The 24,534-nt window shown below is 39.3% G+C and overlaps 1 long non-coding RNA gene across 1 annotated transcript; it reads right to left on the minus strand.

Moving 5' to 3' along the window:
- Positions 1 to 5,046: 5,046 nt before the first annotated feature.
- Positions 5,047 to 22,769, minus strand: LOC119477305. Its single transcript, XR_005204218.1, has 3 exons — positions 21,424 to 22,769; positions 13,459 to 13,822; positions 5,047 to 6,131 (listed from the first exon to the last, which is right to left on the minus strand). It is a non-coding gene; the product is annotated as an uncharacterized LOC119477305 (long non-coding RNA).
- Between the last annotated feature and the right edge of the window lie 1,765 nt (positions 22,770 to 24,534).

The raw sequence follows: 24,534 nt of genomic DNA on the forward strand, positions 1-24,534 counted from the left end.
CATACTTTTCAAAAAATTTCATGAAAAAAAAGTCATAATATATAATGTTGAAAAATTGTCATGAAAAATCGTCATAGTATAATATGTCAAAACATTTATGAAAAAAAGTTATAGTATAGTATGTAAAAAGAATTCATGAAAAAAATCATAGTATAGTATGTTGAGAAAAAAGTCATAGTATTGTATGTCGAAAAATTAATGAAAAAAAAGGTATAGTATACAAAAAAGGTCATGAAAAAACGTCATAGTATACTGTAGTATGTCAAAACATTTCATGAAAAAGTCATAGTATAATATGTCGAAAAAAAGACAGTATAGTATGTCCAAATGTTTTATGCAAAAAAAAGTGATAGTATAGTACGTCGAAAAATTTTATGAAAAAAATTCATAGTAGCCTATAGCAAGTCGAAAAATTTCATGAAAAAAAGTCATGGTATGGTATGTCAAAAATGTAGTGAAAAAAAAGTCATATTATAGCATGTGGAAAAATGTCATGTGACACAATGTGTTTTGAGGCCTACCTTCAAATGAAGAAGTCAAATATAATAACAAAAACAATAACAAACAACACATCATGGTATCTGGTGAGATAGCTCAGTCTGGTAGATAACTGGTTGGAATATCTGGTTGAAATACTGGAGGTTGTGGGTTTGATCCTTATGTGGCACAGTTTGTTTTCAGGTCTAACTTCTAATGACGAAGTCAAATATACAAAGAGAACAGTCCCAGGTGCGTGTGGCATTGGTGGCTTGGTTGTTAAGTTCACGGTTCTGGCTGCAGCAGAGCAGGGTTCAATCCCCTCCCTCACATCAATGCCTGGTGCCCGACAGTGGAGTGAGGCGAGTGTCTCCTCCCAGGGTTTACCAGAGGTACAACTGGGGTGTTATGCAACAGAAATTGAAAATCTGTGTTTACTACACTGCATCATCAGTGTGTTCAGGGAACTTTAGTTGTTGTCCAAGATCCAGTTTCAGCTGCCAGTCTGGGGCTGTGGACAGTGGTCTTATCTATGGTAGGGAATGGGGCTTCTCTCCTGCCTTGAGGAACGGGATGGTTTTCTTCCTGTGGTGGTGTTTGCTGGACTGAGTGGCTGTGGTGACTGTTTCCGCAACAACCTTGAGCACCTGGTCGTGGTGCCAGCAGTAACGTCCATCGGCCAAGACTTTAGGGCTTCTGAGGAGATGTTGAAGGAGATGTGAAGAGATCCTCTACCAGCACATATATAGGTTAGGGTTAGGGTTATATATTATATAGGTTAGGTTTAGGGTTATATATTATATAGGTTAGTGTTAGGGTTATATATTATTATAATTCAGGGTTAGGGTAAAATATTATATACGTTAGGTGTATAATATAGGGTTATATATTATGATGTTGTGTTTGTTATTGTATTTGACTTTTTCATTTGAAGATGGCCCTAAAACTCATTGTTTCACATGAAATTTTTGAACATACTATGACATACTATGACTTTTTTCATGAAATTTCTATGACTTTTTTTCATTAAAGTTTTCAACATATAGACATTTTTCGACATGCTATATTATGACTTTTTTTCATGAAATTTTTCGACATGCTGTATTATGACTTTTTTTCATTAAAGTTTTCAACATAGACATTTTTCGACAGGCTAAACTATGACTTTTTTTCATGAAATTTTTTGACATGCTATATTATGACTTTTTTTCATGACATTTTTCGACATGCTATATTATGACTTTTTTTCATGAAATTTTTTGACATGCTTTACTATGACTTTTTTTCATGAAATTTTCGACATGCTATACTATGACTTTTTTTCATGACATTTTTCGACATGCTATATTATGACTTTTTTTCATGAAATTTTTTGACATGCTTTACTATGACTTTTTTTCATGAAATTTTCGACATGCTTTACTATGACTTTTTTTCATGAAATTTTCGACATGCTATACTATGACTTTTTTTCATGAAATTTTTCGACATGCTATATTATGACTTCTTTTCATTAAATTTTTCGACATGATATATTATGACCTTTTTTCATGACATTTTTCGACATGCTTTACTATGACTTTTTTTCATGAAATTTTTCGACATGCTATATTATGACTTTTTTTCATGAAATTTTCCGATGTACTATACTGTGACTTTTTTTCATGAAATTTTTCGATGTACTATACTGTGACTTTTTTTCATGAAATTTTTCGACATGCTATATTATGACTTTTTTCATGAAATTTTTTCGATTTACTATATTGTGACTTTTTTTCATGAAATTTTTCGACATTCTATACTATGACTTTTTTTCCTGAAATTTTTCGACACGCTATACTATGACTTTTTTTCATGAAATTTTTCGACATGCTATACTATGACTTTTTTTTATGAAATTTTTCGACATTCTATACTATGACTTTTTTTCCTGAAATTTTTCGACACGCTATACTATGACTTTTTTTCATGAAATTTTTCGACATGCTATACTATGACTTTTTTTATGAAATTTTTCGACATGATATACTACGACTTTTTTTCATGAAATTTTTCGACATGTTATATTACGACTTTTTTTCATCTAATTTTTCGACATGCTATATTATGACTTTTTTTCATAAAATTATTCGACATACTATATTATAACTTCTTTTCATGAAATTTTTCGACATGATATATTATGACCTTTTTTCATGACATTTTTCGACATGCTTTACTGTGACTTTTTTTCATGAAATTTTTTGACATGCTGTATTATGACTTTTTTCATTAAAGTTTTCAACATATAGACATTTTTCGACAGGCTAAACTATGACTTTTTTTCATGAAATTTTTCGACATGCTATATTATGACCTTTTTTCATGAAATTTTTCCACATGCTTTACTATGACTTTTTTTTCATGAAATTTTTCGAAATGCTATACTATGAATTTTTTTCATGAAATTTTTCGACATGCTATATTATGACTTCTTTTCATTAAATTTTTCGATATGCTATATTATAACTTTTTTTTCATGACATTTTTCGACATGCTTTACTATGACTTTTTTTCATGAAATTTTCTGATGTACTATACTGTGACTTTTTTCATGAAATTTTTTCGATGTACTATATTGTGACTTTTTTTCATGAAATTTTTCGACATGCTATACTATGACTTTTTTCATGAAATTTTTTCGATGTACTATATTGTGACTTTTTTTCATGAAATTTTTCGACATGCTATATTATGACTTTTTTCATGAAATTTTTTCGATGTACTATATTGTGACTTTTTTTCATGAAATTTTTCGACATACTATACTATGACTTTTTTTCATGAAATTTTTCGACATTCTATATTATGACTTTTTTCATGAAATTTTTCGATGTACAATACTATGACTTTTTTTCCTGAAATTTTTCGACACGCTATACTATGACTTTTTTTCATGAAATTTTTCGACATGCTATACTATGACTTTTTTTATGAAATTTTTCGACATGATATACTATGACTTTTTTTCATGAAATTTTTCGATGTACTATACTGTGACTTTTTTTCATGAAATTTTTCGACATGCTATATTATGACTTTTTTCATGAAATTTTTTCGATTTACTATATTGTGACTTTTTTTCATGAAATTTTTCGACATTCTATACTATGACTTTTTTTCCTGAAATTTTTCGACACGCTATACTATGACTTTTTTTCATGAAATTTTTCGACATGCAATACTATGACTTTTTTTTCATGACATTTTTCGACATGCTATATTATGAAAAAAAGATCATAATATAGTTAGTAAAAAAAAAAGTCATAGTATAGTATGTCAAAAAAAGTAATCGTATAGTATGTCGAAAAAAAAAATCATGGTATAGTATGTCGGAAAACAGTCATAGTTTAGTATGTTGAAAACTTTAAAAAAAAAAGTAATTGTATAGTATGTGGAAAAGAAGTCATGGTATAGTATTTCGGAAAACAGTCATAGTTTAGTATGTTGAAAACTTTAAAAAAAAAAGTCAGAGTATAGTATGTCGAAAAAATAAAAAAGTCATAGTATAGTATTTCAGAAGAAAGTCATAGCATAATATTTCAAAAAATGTCATAAAAAGGTCATAGTATAGTATGTCAAAAAAAGTCATAGTATTGTATGTCAAAAAAAAGTCTTACTATAGTATGTCAAAAATATGAATTAAAAGCAATAGTATAGTATGTCGAAATAAAAGTCATAGTATAGTACAGTATGTAGAAATAAAAGTCGAAAAAATTAAGCAAAGTCATGGTATAGTTTGTCGAAAAAAAGCCATAGTACAGTATGTTGAAATAATAAAATAATGTCATAGTATAATATGTCGAAAAAAAGTCATAGTATAATATGTACATTTTTTTTTATAAAAGTCATAGATTAGTATGTAGAAAAAAGTCATGGTATAGTATGTCGGAAAAAAAGTTATACTATAGTATGTCGAAAAAATCAAAAAAAGTCATTGTAAAGTATGTCGAAAAAAAATCAAAAAAAGGTCATAGTATAGTATGTCAAAGAATGTCATAGTATAGTATGTCGAAAAAAATGGAAATCATAGTACATAATTTCGAAAAAAGTCATAAAAAAGTAATTGTACAGTATTTTGAATAAAGCCAATAAAAATTCATCGTATCGAATGTAAAAAAAAGTCATAAAAAAGTTATAGTATAGTATTTTCGAAAAAAAAGGTCATGTTATATTGTATCGAAAAAAGAGGTAAAAAAGTCATAGTATAGTATTTTCGAAAAAAGTCATAAAAAAAGTCATAGTATAGTATGTAAAAAAAAGAAATCCCCAAAAAGGTTACAGTACAGTATGTTGAAAATATTTTTTTTGAAATAGTCACAGTATCGTATGTAAAAAAACGTTAAAAGTCATAATATAGTCATTGTATAGTATGTCTAAACAAAAGTCATAAAAAAGTTATGGTATATTATGTTGAAAAAAGTAGTGGACAGTAGAGAAATGACAAGAAATTAGGGGAGAGACGATAGGGAATGACATGCAACAAGAGTCCCTCACCAGAATCCAACCGTGGACATTGCGGGTCGTGGTCAGTGCCCTAAACCCCAAGCCACCATGGCACACCAACCTATACTAGCAAAATGGCTGTGCACGTGCAGGCAGAACACCAACCATAATGATTTGTATATTTTTGGAAATGTTTTTACCCTCAGACATCAGACATCCATCTCAAACATAGCAAGTAATGAATTAATCAAAAAGTAATGTTTGTTAAAAACCAAAACTAACATATATATGAATTGCCCACAGTTCATCTCCATAGTGTTGTTGTTTTTTTTACTGCAGTTCAAGAAGGCCATCTGGTGGTGAAGGCCAATAATATCTTTGCTGTTTATGCCTACTCAATTGATACAAGTTTATTCTGTGTTGTGGCAGCTGTGCGTCTGGAGATCAGTTCACTAAATAACTTCACTAAATAAATTAAGGTTGAACTGTAACCACACTGGCCTTGATTACATTATACATTATATGTGTTCATTATGGAGATCAGGTTACATTAATTAGAGCATTAAGAGCCCTCAAGTTGTCCACTTTTGTCATATTGTGCCATCATGTGGGTGTTACTTGCAAGTGCACCCTCCAATGATTGAGAAGCCCCACCATGATGCATCACTGTCCACCAGTCACCTAACCTTAGATGCAGACAGATAATCCAACAGCACTGAGTGACTTCTAGTGGGACAACCAGCACTCCTGATTTACACAGAGGTAGAGAGGGAGAGCTCAGTTCAGGAACTTGATCTTGAGTAAATTGAAATATTTAATACACACACACTCATATAAATACAAGCACAAACCACTGTGAAGATTTGCCCGTCATCTGTATCTGAAGGCTTTATCCAACCTTGCCCCAGATTCCCCCGATTTATTATAATTCCATTTTTCCAATCTTTCAATCTAAAGATTTGTTCCTCCTCATTTTTTAATAACCTGCAAGCAAGGGAGGCATGTCCCTGGGAGATTATGTGGTCGTCTTTGCATCTCGTCTTGATTACATCAGAGGAACCTGATTTGATTTGGAAGAAACCCCCATGTTCCAGTACGCGTTCTCGTTAGACCTCCCCACTGTGCTGATTTCTTGCTTTGTCAGAGGGGATGATCTTGATGAATATGATCTGAAAGAGAGGGAGGGAGAGGGGGATTAGGTGAAAGGATTATAATTTCCAATGATGAGAAATAATAAGAAACAATAAATCCTAAGTAGATTTAGTTCTCAAGGAAACCCTGTTAGGGAGAATCAACAGAATAAGAGACAGAACAGAAAAGAGACAGGACGGAGGTATTAAATAGATACAGTCGGTCTGAGAGACCTCGACTCAGATTAGATGAATCCCACCATAACATTTGTATTGATTCAGAATAAGTTGTTTTAAACGCAAGTTATTATAGAATTCATTCGACAGTCAGAAGTTATGTTCTTGCAATTAGCATCTCGATAGCAGTAACGCTGCAAAGATTAGTTTATTAATCAAGTAGTCTTTTTGACTAATACATTAATTGTTTCATACCTTTCAAGCACAAAATAAAGTGAAGATTGGCTGCGTTTCACTGTCGTACATCACAATAAAAAGTGTTTGGGTTTTGGACTATTGCTCGGACAACACAAGATATTTGAAGACATTCCCTTAGTCTATGGGAAAATATAATTGAGCATTGTTTTTAACATTTTGATTGCCAAAGAAAATGCACATTATTTGACTATGCAAGTAATCCCTAGTTGCAGCCTTGGATAGAAGCAAGCCTTGACTCTTCATTGGACGAAACAGAAAGTCACAAGGAAACATGACCTCGCCTTAGGCTTTAGGGACTTTGATCAGCATCTTTTTTTTTTTTTTACTATTTTACTTTGACTTTTTAGGAATTTTTTCAACATACTATACTATGAGTTTTATTTAATGTTTTTCCAACATATTATGCTATGTCTTTTTATGACTTTTCTCGACAAACTATACCATGTTTTTTTTATAACTTCTTTTGACATAATATACTATTTCTTATTTTTTTTACTTTTTTCGACATACTATAGTATTACTTTTTTTTTTTTTTTACTTTTTTCAACATACTATACTAGGATTTTCTACTACATTTTCTCGACATAATATACTATGACTGTTTTTTTTACTTTTTATGACATACAATACTATGACTTTTTGTTTTCTTTAACTTTTTTGACCTACAATATTATGACTTTTTGACCTTTTTTTGACAGACTATACTGTGACTATTTTTGAATTTTTTGGACTTACTTTACTATAAAATGTTTTTTAACTTTTTTTCCGACATACTATACGATGACTTTTTCTTTTTTCGTTATACTATTCTATGACTTTTTTAAACTTTCTAGATAGACCAAATGATGTTCAATTAATTAACAGATTAATTGGTAATGAAAGTATTTGTTAGTTGCAGCCCTAAACAGGTGACTATGTCCAGGGTAACGCCAGAGATAGGGACACCTTTAAAGTTTGAATACATCTTGTGTGTACTCTTATCTATGAAGGTTTCTCTGTCTTCTTCATAACAGAGCTGTGAAAATGAAGAGCTTACAAATTCTTGAGTTGCTAAATAACAAGGAAAACTGCTCCTGTTTGCACCGTATGGTGATTTGTAAATATTTGCTAGATCATTTGCAAATTAAATTTCATGTGTGAAAAATGAATGGAAAGTAGTGGTGTTTCTTTTCCTTCTGCCCAGAGCATGATGGGATAGGCTCCAGGTCCACATTTTCGGTCCTTATATTAAAGCTCAAAGCAGTGAAGAAAAGATCTTCAATTCAGTAAATGATGCTGTAAACCGAAGCAGACGGAGGACCATCATACTTCAACAGGGGGCACCATACTGTACAGACTGGGCGATTAAATTATGAACAATAGAGTGTGGTCTTTATAAGCTTTGTACAGATTAAGGTAGATGGAGTGGTTTATTGTTAATATAAGAAAATCATTGAAAACATGTAATGATTTCTCTGTGTATTTGTATCAATAAGCTATCCAAGGGAAGACACACAGTGTTAAAAGGCTTATCGCAAATCTACACTTTTACTGTCTCATAATTTATTATCTCCACATTGTCAGAGCTCTCTTCCCCCTGCACCTCTTCAAGGATCAAACTACATAAGCACTCCGGCTGTTTTTACACCCTTCGTAGACACTATAGGTATAACTTATGACCGTACTGTTGATGGATATTATGCGATGCATACATTGTCACATTGGGAAGCTCGTAAAACAGCAGCTGCTAATGCCTCAACTGCCACGAGGTCGTGGACGAGGGTTGTGTGTGAAATCCAGCGCGGTTAAAGACCCTGTGCTACTTTCGGTCTCGCGGTAGCGGTGAACCGGGGCCTCCTCACCTCTCATACCCGAGACCTTGTCATCGCAGGCCACTCCCAGGCTGCTGTGCTAACCAGGGGTCAACGGCAGGGCACGGCTTGAGAGATGGACGGCCCTGTGTGTTTTGCGTACAGTGGAGAGAGTCGGGACAGAGTAATTGATCATTCTGGGCTTTGTTTTGAGAGGGGGGTGCATGGCCAAGACCCTATGTAATTGTGCCTTTATTCTCCTGAGCTGAGCCTAAGCAATATACTAATAAATCTACATTCTTTCTGATGAACTCACCGACTGAGACAATGTCTGCCATCCCGCCTCGTCCCTTGTCAGTCAGTTAGGGAGCCAAGCCTTAAGCCTTAACCCCTCTGTCTCCACTCCTGGCTGGGGGGGAATGTGACGCCTGCCTGCTCGCCTGCCCGGCCGTCTTAGCCCTGTGGGCTTTGCAGGCGCGGAGCCTCATCTCCCACTGTTTATCCATGTGTCTTTGCTTTGGCTCGGGCCCTGCGCTGCAGACCACTGTGGGCTGAGTGGGGTCCACTGCCCTGTGTCACCCACCTAAGCTCTGCTTTCACTGGAGGGCTTAGCGCCTCACCCCTCGGCCGCTTTATGAGCAGACAGCTGGGCTAATCTGTCTCCCTCTTTCTTTCTCCTTGGGTCTTGCCTCATCTCCTCTTTTGGCTCCTTCGGTCGTCTGTTTGTAGTCTAGTTTGCTCTCATGCCTTTCAAACACTGACACTGCTCTTTCTGTTTCCACGGTACACAAACACACACACACACACACACACACACACACACACACAGACAGTTACTCCATTTGTATGCCTCTGTGCTTGAGAGTAGGAGAATCACAGGAGAAAAGTTTAATTCTGGTCCTGAGCTCATCAGGATACTACAACTAAATCAATCTTACACGACTTGCAATTCAAATTCACTGAGTTGAGTTGGCTTTTTGACTCACTAATAGTGGCTTTAACTATCTCAAAGTTTAATAAAGCATCGTGAACATATTTGCTGAAGCAAAGTTTTGTATGCAAAGTATGTTAATCGTACTGTAACACATCATGCACCACCTGAATTGATCTCAGAGCATCTTCCGTGAGATTTGTCCGATAAGTTGAAACCTCTGAATTCAGGGACTTGTAGGACTTTGAACTAAACGTCATTGACATAAGGTACAAAAATATTTAAGCAAAATGGCCAAAGATTTACTCACTTCAGATTTTTTAGGCTTATGTTTGTCATACATGATGGTAAACTGAATATCTTTGGGTTTTGGAGACAAAACAAGACATTTGAGGACGCCACTTTATAAATCTAATTGCAATTTTTCACTATTTTGTGGCATTTTATAGACAAAAAGATTATTAATCAAATAATTGTTCATCGTTGCAGCCCTAAAAAAGACTTTATAGCCTTATGAATAGGTCTGTATTTTCAGGTGTTCCACTGTGTTGACTGCTTGTTAACTTCGTTCATGTAGCGTATTAAGAGACATCTTATAAAAGAGGTTTGCTTACATTAGTAGTCAAAAGAGCATTACTGCCATCGTTCTTTGGCCATTTGAAAGAAACAGTTTTAAAAACATTAAGGCTGTTAATTGTATTCAGTTATGATCGCATTGTTTATTTATAGCCATATGAACTGTTCGTAATCGGATATCATTCATCTGCAGTGAAAGGACTATAAATAGTTGTATTATTGTTAAGCCTGAACGTTACGGTGACATAGTCTCCGACTCAAAGTCGTGAGACTTGAGTCATGATTTTGTGTCTGGTTTACAGAGACTGACATCACTTCACTCTGCATTCTTTCCATCTTCCATTTGCATCCATTTTATCCTCCACCCTCCATCCTCCCCTCTTCCTCACACCATCTCTCTCTGCTCTCCATCTTTCTCTCCTCCTCCTCCTCCTCCTCTTCCGCCTGCCTTCCCTCCTCCTTCTTCTCTTCCCTGTCCTCTTCAGCCGTCCGGCTAAACTTAGAAGTGACAACAGTTGCAGGGTGACACCAAGGGCTAAATAAGACCAGAACAATAGCTCCCCCCCACCACCGCCCCTCGTCTCCTCTTCTCACCCCCTCATCTCCCCCTTTAATAGACTGCCATTGTTCTCTCCCCTCACTGTTGCTCTTTCAGGGAGTTTGTTAGCTATGCTAATGAAGGTTGGGCTTGTGTGGGTTTAGCGAGTGGGGATTTGATGCTCTTTAACTGGGCACTTTTAGAAAGGAGAGGCGGTCATAAGTGTGGCCGGGCGGCTATTTACCAACAGTCAAATGTCACAAGCGTGTGGACGCGATGCAGCAGTGGAAGAGATCTGTTACATTTCTCAGGCACAATTTGATATCTGTACACTGAAACTGCCAGAGTAGTCAGCGAAATGTATAAAAGAAGGTATTGTGCAGGAATATGTACCACTGACCCTCTAATGCACAGTGTACTGTATGTGTCAGCATGTCGGAGTCCTTGCAGAAAAAAGAAGGAGTCGCGTAAGACAAGATGCAGCGACTACAGTAAGTATAGTGCAGTCAGTCATCCAATCAGTCAGTAAGTCTGTAAATAGCTCGGCCGATGGCTCCTTTGAGCTTTCCTCTAAGAGGAATTCTCTTTCTCCTTGGTGTATTAATAGTGCCTGCCTGTGCATTGTTTCCTACAGCAGCACTGCTGCAATCAAAGGAAGTTGGCCTGCTAAGTATACAACTATTTTCCTTTGTCCCTATGTTTGGCAGGCATCTAAGAGTCAGATATGTGTGTGTGTGTGGCAAGCAAGTGAGTGCATGCTCGTGGGTATTATGTCAGGTTGTATGTTTATTTATGTGTGTAATCGTATACGTACAGTGATACATCCTCTAATTGTTTGTGTGTGTCTGTGCGAGTGTATCTGTAAGCCCCTCATTGACAGCGGTGACCTTTTTTCTTCGAGAGGTCATGTGCCCTCACAGGTTGTTGGAGTGTTGGTATGCTTTTCTGGTGTTGATCTATTGTACTGTACAACCTGCTTCTGGTGCGGCACAATAAGAATTTGTCTTTTGGTAACATTTCATTTTACAGGTCTGCAAACTTAATGGTAATAAGATGATAATTAGCAAGTGACCTATTTGAAATTTCTTTGAATTTCCGCCAAATTACCCCAAAATTGACCTAGAAATGTATCAAAAATTACCATTGTGTGACTTATTGTTTACACAAATGTAACCTAGTAGCTAATGTCATGATTCAGGGAGTTTTTAAAGAAATTTGAAATAAATTATTTGCTAATTATCATCTATTTATCAGCAGACATGGAAATAAAGTCAGTTAACTTTGTATTCTTTTCCTGGAAATGTATTAAATAAATTACCTGCTATTTGGAAATCTTGGAATATGATTATTAAATACTGTTTATAATAAAGTAATTTTCAATACATTTTGTAGTAAATATTGGGATAATTTGGCAGTAATTGCAGGTATAGATTACATACTTGCTAATTATCACCTAATTACCATGAAATTTACGGCCCTGTAAAATAAAGTGTTACCTGTCTTTTTCTATCCCCAGGTAAAAGGTCGAAAAAAGGTAGGGTTGGTAAAGATTTTAGAATTGTTTTTTTTTATATTAGTTGAAATTAGCTGTGGCTGTCACAGGACTGTAAGAAAAATGTTTAATTTGGGCTGCTAGCTATTTTTATTTGAAAAGAGATGGCAACACTGGGCTCGGTTTTTGACGGTTGGATCCTTTTTAAGGAAAAAATCACCAACCCCAAAACTTCTGGTCAAACTGCTATGAGTGTCTTTAATGTGCAAAAAGTAACCTCTTAATATCATTAAAATAATTTTCCACATGTCATCCCTTTCATTCATTGAACAAGGACATTATAATCAGATTTGTCTGATTGCTTTATAAATGCTTTTGATGAAAATGAGATACTGGAGCCCACCTCTCAATAAAGTAATTAGCTCTATTTGAATGGAAACCATTACATGTTAATGTTCTCCTTGGCCCGATATTTTCGTTGTAATTGATGGTGCCGGCCAAAATATGATTGCCTGACATTTTAAATGTCACAAGGACTGATTCAGCGGTATGTCAAAGCCTTGACCTGTCATTCTCTGGTGTTGCCTCAAATTCCCTTTAATTGGGGATTCACAGACCTCGTCCGATGGGTTGCACTACCATAATCTCTCTCTCTCTCTCTCTCTCTCTCTCTCTCTCTCTCTCTGCATTCACACATGCAAGCACACACTCACATACTCCTACGGATAATAAAACACACAAGTTAGTCATCTCACACACACACACACACACATACAATATAAGACACACACAGTTCCACCCTGAGTGAAGCAGGTTGGTCATGCGGGTGACAAAGTGGTGGCGTTGAGGCATCGTCGGTCACTTGGAGTCTGCCAGTGACTCACCAAGGGCACAATGGAATTAGTGAGATTCTCCGCAATGTGACAGCTTGCTCTGGCTAAATGGTGTAATAATCTACCCCTCCTCTCACAAACCTCCAGCAGCACATGCACACATACCCACACACACACACACACACACACACACTCATTCGACCCCCCCTCCCCTCCCTTTCGCCCTCCCCATACCAACTGGCACAGATAACATTGTCTTAAGCTATAAAAAAAGATTTTTTTCCCCCTCCCTCCATTGCGGTAATTATTGAATTAATGCAGATGGAGAGAGACATCTGCATGTTAAAGTGTTGGCCTCTCTCTTATGCACAGCAGATGTTCCCCTGTCATTTACTCAAATTACGCTGCTTAGATACACGGAGGGAGAGAGAGAGAGAGAGAGAGAGCTGGAGAGAGAAAGTTACTCGCCAAGGCGACATTGTCTTACAGCCCTCAGAGTGTCAGCTACCAAATTCTGTATCTGTCCTTCAAGTAAACCCCGACTTTCTTCCCTCGAGGTGTTCCTTAATGGCAGTTAAACTGCTTTATTTGCTTTATCATTATTATGTGGTTTTATAATAAAGGCAAGGCAAGTGAATTCATACCTTTCAAATATGGAGGCGATCCAAAGGACTTTACATGTGACAAAGAAACTCATTAAAACAACATTTAAAGGTGCTATATTTGATATCCAGAGCATTAATATAGAGGATATAGAGGAGTAATGTCTACCTGAGCAGAGAATGAAGTCACTCTCCCTCTTTGGGTGGTGTAGTCTGAGCTTCTCCGATGTTTTGTTGACACCGCCGGGCCGACCACGTGTGCTTTTACGGCATGTTCGTGCCAGTGAGCGTGCCCCACTGGCTAGCTCATGGCCGCCGCTCTGCACTGCTTTCATACGGCGGTTACAGCGGATAACGTCGTCCGAACCAACGGCGTCGTCGTGGAAGCGTAGCATCCATCCTCCGTTTACCCCTCAGGTAAACACTGTTATCTCTGTCAGCACTGTAGCTGTTGTTTGCGCTGTTAGCAGCGTTAGCTGCAAGCCACGGATCGCCGTCGCCATGTTGAGAGCCGCCAATCCTGTATTTAGCACCTTTAAAAGAACAATAAAGAGAAAAATAAAAGCAATTAAAATAGAAAACATGAAATAAGATACAGTAAATTCAGTTTCAGCACAGTAATAAGTTGCCAAAAAAATTAATAAAGGAAATTATAGTGCAGAGAAAAAACTAAATGAGTCATTTAAATTTGCAATTGCATTTAAAATCAGCAGGAAGTTGATTCCATCTGTGTGCAGTTAAATGCTAAACATCTAACGGACCTACTGAGTGGCTTATTTGATGCTTTGGTTTATTCTTACGTTGCAAAAAAAGGCACTGGATGAGTTAAATTCAGCCTATATTAAATATACAGTAGCATCTACGCCAACAGATAACCGTTCCAGTGTTCAAATAGTAAAAGGAGTATAAGGTCAAACATGTCATATTAATAGGAATATTAACAAGCTGACCTCTCATTGATAGCTTAACCCAGCAGTCGACCTCTTGACCCTTACTGCCGGTGGGGACATTACAGTAAAGATGAGACTGAAGGGACAACATCCTCTTGAAGATTATCCGTTGATTATTTGAAGCGAGGACGAGACACTGTGTGTGAGTGTGTCTCCATAAGTATGTGTGTGTGTGTGTGTCCCAGATGACAGATAACCAGGGGACCTTCTCCTTGGGATTACAGTCCAGGTTGGTTCGGCCTCATCTCTCCGGATTACGTTGATAAAAACATTCTTGTATTATATTTTCTGTGCTTATTGTATTAATACTCTCCGGCAGTTCCCAGAAAAAGCTCCGTCCCACGCCTGCTTTAAGGTAATCTTCTTCCACTTGAGCTTTTAAAATGTTTTTTTTTTGGGGAGGGGGGGTTGTCTGTCTTTGTAATACCTATTTCTCTCCCACTTTTGAGGTTACATTTAACCTCTTGTCTTTGACTCAACTGCTCTATCATATCATTTCACATGGTATATTATAAATCTTTTAATAAATATGTGCATTTGAAGTAGTGCAGGACTGGACTTGTTTAGTCAGTATACCCACCAAAGGTTTAAAAAGTTTTGACGGCTGCCCTAGAGGTATGATTTACTCCACTGTAAGGAGAACATTACATTGCTTTAGATCAAAATGTGTCTACAGGATGTCTTATTATTGTGCTCTAATTATAGGATTTAGCTGTGCCTTCAGACTTTTACAGTACAGCATTCACAAAAGTCTATTGTTCCTTGCTTTCACCGAAATAGCACGTTAGTAATTCAACCTGCAGTTAACTTCGTGAAAGCTTGAGTCTGATAATGATTTATTTCATTACTGAGTAATCTGCTGATTATTTTCTCAATTAACCGATTAACTGTGTGATGCCACACAGGGTAACATCATTCCAGTTCACACTCTCTAACCTCAGTTTGCTACCTACACAGGTTCATTTCATTTGCAGCCAACCACACCTGAACAATTAACATCACATAGTTAACATCACCTTGATGTTTTGATTTGGAATTTGTTTATTTGCGTTTAACCTTACATTGTTTAGTTGGGATTTGGGTTTAGTTAGTTTTGCTTTGTATTTAATTATAGTTATTATCCATCTTGGTTACCCTTGTGTGCTATTTGGTTTGGCCAAGCCCCTATATGTGCCCTCATGTGTCACTGTGTCAGGTCAGTTTTGTTCAGTCAACACCTTGTTTAGTTGTGGTAATAAGTATAGTTATGTTGCTTTAGCCTCTTTTATAGGCCTGGTTATTAAATTCTTGGTTCATAATGTTTTGTTATTTTTCAGGTAAATAAAAAGCCCAGTGACTTTCAACAACTCCTGTTTCCTCGTTGCTTCACTGCTTGGTTCCTAACAAATTGCTTTGTCTATCAAATGTCAGGGAATAGTGAAAAATCACAATCACAAGGTGAAGCCTTTTAATTCCTTGTTTCCGGTCAAAAACCTTCAGATTTCAGTTTACTATCATATATAGCAAAAAAAGAAAAAAAAGAAAAAAGAAAATCCGAGAGTTTGGCATTTTTGTTCAGTCATCAAAATACTTGCCAATTAATTTTATGTTGTTCAACTAACTCTCCTTTAGTGCAGAGAAAGTGATGCATTTTGCTTCCTAGCTGCTTCCTGGGACTAAATAGTTAAATGCTGTATTCAAGACTCAGAAGGAATATCGACTCTCATGCGTCAGATTCCCATATGGCTCATTAATAAATCTTATTTGGCTTAAGGAGGGTGTTGTACACCTACAAAACAAACCTCAAGTTATCAGCTACAGCCATTTTCTTTGTTTATGCGTCATCTCTCTCAGCTTGTGGTGCTGGAAGGCATTTTTGCCTAAAATTGGAAATATCAAGTAAAAACTCTCCACATCAAACTTTATCTGGAGCGCAGCTGAAGAACGGTCGTAAGAAATTATATCTAAAATGGCTTAAAAAGAGCGCAACAGACAGAAGATTATTGCCTAAAAAACGGGGAGAGAATTTTAAAAATTAATCACAGTTGACTGACGTTTATTTGGCAACAGCTGCTGTAGATCACATGTTATCCTACTGTACGATACACAGACATGATGGTGTTAAGGCTGAAACGATTACTAATTGATTAGTCAGTTGTCAGAAAATGAATCCAACTATTTTGATAATGGATTAATTGTTTAAGCTACTTATCAAGCACACATGCCAAACATTTGCTGGTTGCAGCTTGACAAATGTGAGGATTTTCTACATTTCTGTCACTGTAAGGTGACCATGCTGCCCGTTCTCATTCCCAGGGCGTCAAATACCAACGCTTTGTTGCGGCTGTCGGCGTTAGGGTTAGGGTTATGAGACGCGTCGATATGAGACGCACCAGGCTTTCTATTTACTCCAATGTATACCCATCCGGTTCAATATTAAACATTCAGGGAAAATGCGCTGGGAGTGTGGTGAGCTTTAAGAGTGAAAAGACACACATAGGGCGGGCGGGAGGGGAGGTGGACGGGTCCAACAAACACAAGGCTTTCATCCAGGAGACCGCTGTTTGTGTCCTGTGCGTCACACACAGCTGTTCGTTCATGTCCCGTGTTCACAACGTTCAGTGTCATTTTCACTGTACAATCGTTTTTCCTAAACCTAACTATAGCGGTTTATTGCCTGAACCTCAGCAAGCGGTTTTGTTTACTTCACAACATTAAACACGTGTTTACTGAAAACGAAAAGAGCCACCAAGGGGTTTGACAAAGTGTCAGTATATGACGGGTTGGGATGAGAAGGCATTGGACCATCTTATGGGATTTGTGCAACAAAAAAATGCTCTGCGAACTTGGCTATTTTTCACTGAAAAATTAAAAAATGATCAACTGATTGAGAAAAGAAAAAAGAAACAACAAATTCATCAATAGTGAAAATAATAAATAAGTTGCAGCCCTTGGGGAGATATGGTTTACAAGGTCTGCCAGTCTGTTTAAGCTTAAACAGCAGACTGTGCTCGCTCTCACATGTCCTGATGCAACTTTGCACCTCATTTTGCTAAGAAGCATTCTATGAATCAGCCCGTCCACACACATTTACCCACACACAAACACACACGCGGGCGCGCCTCCCCTACCTCTCTACAAAACCCAACAATCCAGTGAAATCCGCACAACTTCCTTCTGTTCTCGAACCAAAAGCCTTAAAGCCAACAGATGCTTTCTGGTTATCACTGCCAGTTATCACTCTTAGCTCCCTCTGATAAGACTTTACTTTCTGACCCAGATGTTAAGGAGTTCAATTTACCAGATGCACCACGAGAGCGGACAGGGAGGCAGGGGGATGAGTGAGCATCGAAAATACCCGCAGGCTTCAGAGATGAGACGTAATATGCCTTTTTTTTTTTTTTTGGCCTGGTGTTGTTTCTGAAGCGCCGTTAGTGCAGTAAGGAGCTCAGCGTCTAAAGAGGCTTTGGTATAGGGGGGAAAGATGGGCCATATTACAGCGAGGCCAGAAGCCTGCTTGATTAATGGGCCAGGATAATCACCTCATCAAATCACTCTCACTTATTAAATCTTGTTTAATATCGTAATGAGGGCCCTCCTGAGCTGCTTTAGCAAATTCCCCCTCTCTCCCCGGCTCTCCATCGCTCTCGCTTTGCCTCTTCTGCCTTTTCCGCTTTAACAGGAAGACTGATGATGCCAAGTTCCTCTCTGTCCTCATCTTCCTCTCTCTGTTTCCTGCTTCTCTCCTTAACTTTAAGGAAAAGGTGACATATGCATGTCTCCTATTTTCCGAAACCATCCTTGAATTAGTTTTTAGACACAGTGGCTCAACAGTAAACATAATTTCTGGGGGTTGCATTACTATATACACAGCCTCAGCCTATTCATTTAATCTCCCTTATTTATGACGGATGATGTGCTGGATTGTATCATCATAAATCACAGCTTGAAGAGTGATACCACTTCCCAAGGCTTTGGTACACTGGAGTTTATGGAAACACTTCAGGTGAGGTAATATCTCTCCTGTCTCCTTCGGTGTGATTTGTGATCTCTATCTGTAGTATCCCGACATACCCGGCGTTACTTCCCCCCGTGTGCATGTGTGCGTGAGGTTTCTGGGATGGGCTTGCGTCTCCTTCACTTGACCTCTAGGCTACTACCCAATGTGGCTCAGAAGAACAACAACATGCCATTGTCTTATTTATGGTCTTCCATGTGTCGCTCTGTGCCATCTTGGTAGCACAGCTGTGACTTCTTCCAAGGAAGGGAGAAATATTTCTTTTGTTCTGCGCTTCTCCTGAATTGTTGGCATCTTTCAATAGCTGCCACCCTTCATCCCAAAGTTGGACCCAATCCTTTGCCGTCTCTAACGGCAGGCAGGCGGGCAACAACTGGCTCAAGGTGACCAGTTCGGGCTTGAAGGGAGGTTAGGGTCGCATCTTCCCCCTGAGTGCCTCCCATTTTTTTGCCTTTATTGTTGGGGAGCAGCTGTTGTGTACCTGGACCCCATGATTGGCGCCTGCTGGGTATCTTGGCAGCCAGGCTCCATAGGCTTTGGATACCAGAGTGAATCAATTCTTAAAGATGACTGTCTGCGTGTCACATGGACAGGCCCAGAGTGAAGGGCTTAGGGGGCTCTGGAGCTGGAATGCTCTTTGATGGAGGGGCTGGAGAATGAGGAGGGAGGGGAGGAAAGGAAAATACAGGGGGGGGGAGATGGTCCTATTGTTGTGCCAAGGAATGCCCTTGACGGAGATAGCGGGGTATTGTTTCTACGCCCATGAACTCTTTTAGACTTGAGGATGATGGAGCCGCGAGGGGTGATGAACATCTTAGCATCTCTACGGCTATCATGACTGATAGGAGGAGCGCAGCTGTATGTTGACAGTTCCTCCTTATTGCTGTTAACAACGTGTTGAAAGTCGCTCTAAAGACGCGGCATGTTGCGAGCAGCTTAGCGTCGAGCAGCCATGCGAACGTGTAAAGGTTGGCAAATTATTGGGTGGCTCATATAGCCCCCTCTGTCATGATAACCAAACTCCTTCTCGGCGGAGATTGACGACAGCTGAGCGGGACGTTGACGACCTACCTGGCTCACAGGCCTAACCTGCCTAATGTCCACTGAGAAACCTGAGAAAATGAAGATCATAAAGGATGACAACAACAGATACGCTAAGCCTCCCCAACCCTCCCACACTCTTTTTCTTTCTTCTTACACCCCTTTGGAAAACAATACCCTTCGGACCACCCCCTCCCGTTCTTTCTACCTTGGAAAAAGCAGGTTTATTAATAGTTCAGAGCAGGGTGCTTGGGGCAAGCTGCACGAGAAGGTTAAGGATGAGGGGAGTTAGCAACCAGCAGCCACAACAGCAGCAGTCGCGGTAGCAGCTTCTTTTTTAGAGAAAGAGCCTCATGCTCGTCCCGTGTCCGTATCCATTTCATGACAAATGAAATACCAAAGGCCCTGGCCAGAAACAATGGCTTGTTTGGCTGGCTGGAGGCGGTATGGGAGGTGGTGGTGGTAGTGGTGGTGATGGTGGTGGGGGGGCTAAGACTGGCTTCCAGCCCCTGCAGCTGTCCCGGTTGTCACTCCTTGTCTTAAGGCTCACTCCTGGCTCAACGCTCCAGCCCATGGATCAAGGGGATGTGTGCGGCGCATGTGTGTGTGCGTGCATCCCGGGGCCCCGAGAGATACTGCGAGGCGATTCTCAGTACTCTGCAGCGTCTGAAAAACGGCCCCAGACACAAAAGGCGAGTTGAACGGTGTTAAGACCCCTTCGGTATGGAGCAGACCCCAAGCATGAGGTCATCAGCCTTGGTTTAGCAGCCTTTGTCCTACAGCCTGATTGACAGGAGGGTTGGCTATCAGAGACAATTGTGGCATCGGTTCCAACCACGGATGTCACTCAAGGTACAGCAGATCTCCGATAAAGACAAATACTTGTCATAATTTGAGGAATTTCGCCTGGAAATATGGATTTTTCACAACCAGATGTGAAAACAAAGCAGCCGCAAATGCAGATTACATACCAATACACGGTGACATCTGAGTTTAGTAATCATTTCGCGCCTCCACTCCGTGGGCCTCATCTTAAATATGAATAATAAAGTCTGTGAATCTTTTAATCTGTGTTGATAACAGGTGATAAACTTTAATACGCCGCTAATATTCCAGGAGTAAGCCTATATATGTGTGTGTGTTGCAAAGGAGAAAGACAAATCTCTTCCCGCCTCGCTCTCTCTCTCTCTCTCTCTCTCCCTCTCTCTCTCTCCCCCTTATGTCTCAGAGATTAGCCTTTGCTCAAACACCTCCTGTTCATCTAAGTAATTAAAACATTAGAATTACTGGATTATAAACTGCTTTCGATTTAATCCAGCACTCGATGCTCCCACCATCTTGCCAAATGGGTCAATAGGAAATATAATGGGCCTCTGTGATTTCTGATTCAGGGATCTGGAAGAGGCAAAGGATGCCAATAATGGCTATTAAAAGAGATGTGTGCATGTGTGTGTGTGTGTGTGAGAGAGAGAGAGAGAGCGAGAGACCAGCTTTGCCCTGAGTGCCATCTGTCTTGGACCCACTAGACCCAGTTTAGACTGGAAGAAGCCAAACCAGTTCAGTCTCTATCTCTGCCCCCGATGCACTATATGCGAGCACACACACGCATACACACACTCCCTGTGACCACTTCCTCTCTTGAAGTGTGTCTTTTGAGGGTGTGTGGGGTGATATGTTAAAGGCACCTGCAGTTATTTGATCTTTCATTGAGAAGTTTATCAAGGACCGGCCTTTAACAGGTGTTTGCCCCCAAGTGCACCTTAAAGGCCTCGAATCAATGGGTGTCCTGATATCATTTATATATCATTTATCCTGCCATTGTCTACATTCACAGCATGTTTTCACATGCGCACACATTCACAAACTTTCATTCAGTTTTAAGGGAAACTTCCTCCCCCCTCGTTTACCCCCTTCCCTCACCTTTCTTGGCAGTGAAAATGAAGGTGTGCTGTGGGGATTCACCGCTGCTGTCTTCTCACCTACACTTGTCTACACTCATTTTGGAGTATCAGTATGTGTTTGGCATGATTTGTATGTGCACTGTACGCTTTTTTTTTTGTGGGTATGAGTGTGCGTCCTCATGTTTCTGCCTGTGCGTGTGTGTTTTATGTGTGTGTTCATTATGGTTTGTGTTTGTGTTACTCACAACAAGGGGTCCAAGTTGACACGGTGACAGTTCCTCGCCGGGCGACAGAGGGGCCCTGCCATCCAACAACAGAGGCTTTGTCGCTCTGCTCCTCTTGGCTTGTTATGGACTTCCTTCTCTCTCTCTCGCGCTTTCTCTCCCTTTTTTAGTGAGCCCATTTTCTTGTCTGAAGTCTTAATTTGGAGCGCTGGCCAGTGGGGAGAGGGAAGAGAGGCGAGGGGACCGAGGGAGGGAAGAACGGGGGGGGAGATGGCGGAGGTGGTGATGGCTGCAGACGGACGGCCCTTTGTTCCTCCTTTCCCAGGCTCCTCTCTTGAGCCTCCGAGGCTCCAGTTGCGTTGGAGCCTTCCAGAGAAAGAGAGAGAGAGAGAGAGAGAGAGAGAGAAAGAGAGACTGGGAGGAAAAAGGGGGCACAATGATCTGTCCAACTGGAATCTTCCAATTCTACAAAACAAATGCACACACACAAGTGATGAGGAGATGGAAAGAAAGGAGGGGGTAGAAAGAAAGAACAAATTAATCAAAAGAGGGAGAACAAATAGAGCTGAACAACAAACAAAAAGGGCAAAGATTGCACAAGGATGACACGAAGACGAAATCAAAAAGAGCACACGGAAGAGTGTAAGCTGCACATACTGACCACTAGGTGTCCCCAGCACTGATGCCAAACGTGGGCAACCCAGAGTTAATCCCACCCCGTGCCAGTGGCTCTGGAGCATAAGACCAGTGTGTTGCTTCCATCCACAATAGATGAAATCCAGTGTTTAATTACGAACACATGCAGAATGAATCCATCAATCTGTGCAGTGTGGAAATCTGTTTTCATGCTTTTCTGATTGAAACTGGAATCATTTTTGTGTGAAAACGCGTTGATGAAATAAATGCACTGTTAAGCAAATAGAAGGGGGATGCACGCATACATACAGATTGCCGTCCTCTGTACACAAAAGTCCTCTGATGGAGGGAAAAAAAAAACTTCAATAACATTCTGCTGTGTTAGTTTCAAGCCCACAGTCATTTCGCAGGTGTAGGTGTCAAAGTGGTTCAAACGGCGGATCGCTCATTTTGGTCGTTGGTAGGAGGATCGCACAGAGGAGAAATCGAAATGAGGTCCTCGTGTTTCTTCGTCACAAAGGTTCCCCGGTTACATCAGTGCATGTGTGTGGTGATATTATATACCAAAAAAATGTTGTTTGTTGTTGGGTTGCTGTAAAAATCCCCCACTGCCAAGCTGTAAAAAACACTTTCCACTAATGTGCAAGCTTAAAGAAAACAATTTCGGCTGAAAAAACACACTCTTAACAGTAAATGGAAAATGTTCTTGAACCTGAGCGTGTGATAACAAGTGACCACGGAGGGAGGGGGGACTTGGAGAGGGACCTTGGGGACCGTGTCAACGTTTTCTGTGCCGGAGCAGGGACAAACATTGGGCAAACATTGGGAAAGGCTGGCAGCCTTTGAGATAGTGGGCCGTTGATCTAAGACTGAGGAGCTAAAGTCCACTATCTCCCGTCTGATACAGCAGCCAAGGTCTCGCTGACACACAGAGCCACAGAACAAACATGGATACCTGAAGACAATGACCTTTGAACCCCCAGCGGGAGAGCTGGAAAAAAACAGGAAGTGGTGAAAGTGACTCCAGTGACTTCCTCCCTGCAGGCCAAGAATGAATCAGGTGGAATGATTGTAAGAACACGGGTCATTGTACATAAAAAGCGCACGCACACACACATTGTTCAAGAGTGGGAAGCACAGATGTGGTGTGTGTGTGTGTGTGCCTACATGCGTGTGTGTGTGTGTGTGATGGAGGAAGCGAGAGAGTGAGTCTTCAGATGTAGCGACAGATGGTATTTGATTACAGAGCAGACGGTCGGTGTTGTACAAAGATGCTGTCTCAGCCCAACCTAAGGAGCTGTAGCCTCCGGTGAAGGCAAGCGGAGGGAGGCAGGCGGAGGACGAGAGGGAAAAGGAACACGGGAGAGGGAGAGACAGAGAGAAAAAAAAAAAGAATAAAAGCAAGCAAGCAAGAAAGACACAAAAGAAGCAACTCCAAAAATGAGCATCAAAGCAAAACGAGTGAAAAGCAGTCAGGCAAGAACAAAAGGAAGAAAAGGAACAGAGCAACGGGCTGGCGTGGTGGAAAGTACAACAGAGGTCACGATAAGAAAACAGCAAAATGACGCAGAGAGAACACACCGAGCCTTTTTAAAACAGTCCTGTATTTCTTTTTAAAATATGCCCAAACATCATCAGCAAATAAAATAACCCCAAAAAACGTTAAATATGTGGGAATGTGTCATTACATTTTTTTTTTTTATATCTTTATATTTAGTTTTTTAATATCATTTATTAGAATTTTGTTCATTATAATGTTTCCGAGTTTGAATTACTACACACACAAAGACAAACTACATATACACAGTTTATTGGTTAGAATTAGAGCTGATACAGTTAGTTGAATAATCAATAAGTGCAGCGATTATGATATTGATTAATCATTTTAACAATTAAAAAACATGATCTGGTCCCAGCTTCTCAAATTGGGATGATTTGATGCATTTTTTTTTTAAAATCATATCTGATAATAAACAGAATATCTTTGGGTTTTGGATTGTTGATTGAATAAAACAAGCAATTTGAATACATCTCAAGTCAAGTTAATTTTATTTATATAGCCCTAATATGACAAATCATAAATTTGCCTAAGGGAGCTTTACAATTTGTACAGGATACGACACCCTCTGTCCTTTACAGTGCGATCCTCTCATCGGATGAGGAAAAACTCCCCCCAAAAGAACCCTTTTAACAGGGAATAAAACGGAAGAAACCTCAGGAAGAGCAACAGAAGATGGATCCCCCTTCCAGGACGGACAGACGTGCAATAGATGTGTGTGTACAGAGTGACAAAATAATGAAAATACAACAAAGACAATCAATATAACAAAAAATCTTCATACATACTTGGGCTGTGGAAAATTATAACAAGCTTTTGCCACAGGCATTTTCTTACATTTTATAGACAAGATGATTCATTGAGAAGATTACTCGATAATGAAAATAAACGTTAGCTGCAGCTTTAGTTGGAACAAACTCCAAGAGGTTTGTCTTTCT

The sequence above is a fragment of the Sebastes umbrosus genome, chromosome 18, assembly GCF_015220745.1.
Source record: "Sebastes umbrosus isolate fSebUmb1 chromosome 18, fSebUmb1.pri, whole genome shotgun sequence".
In the NCBI taxonomy this organism is placed as follows: Eukaryota; Metazoa; Chordata; class Actinopteri; order Perciformes; family Sebastidae; genus Sebastes; species Sebastes umbrosus.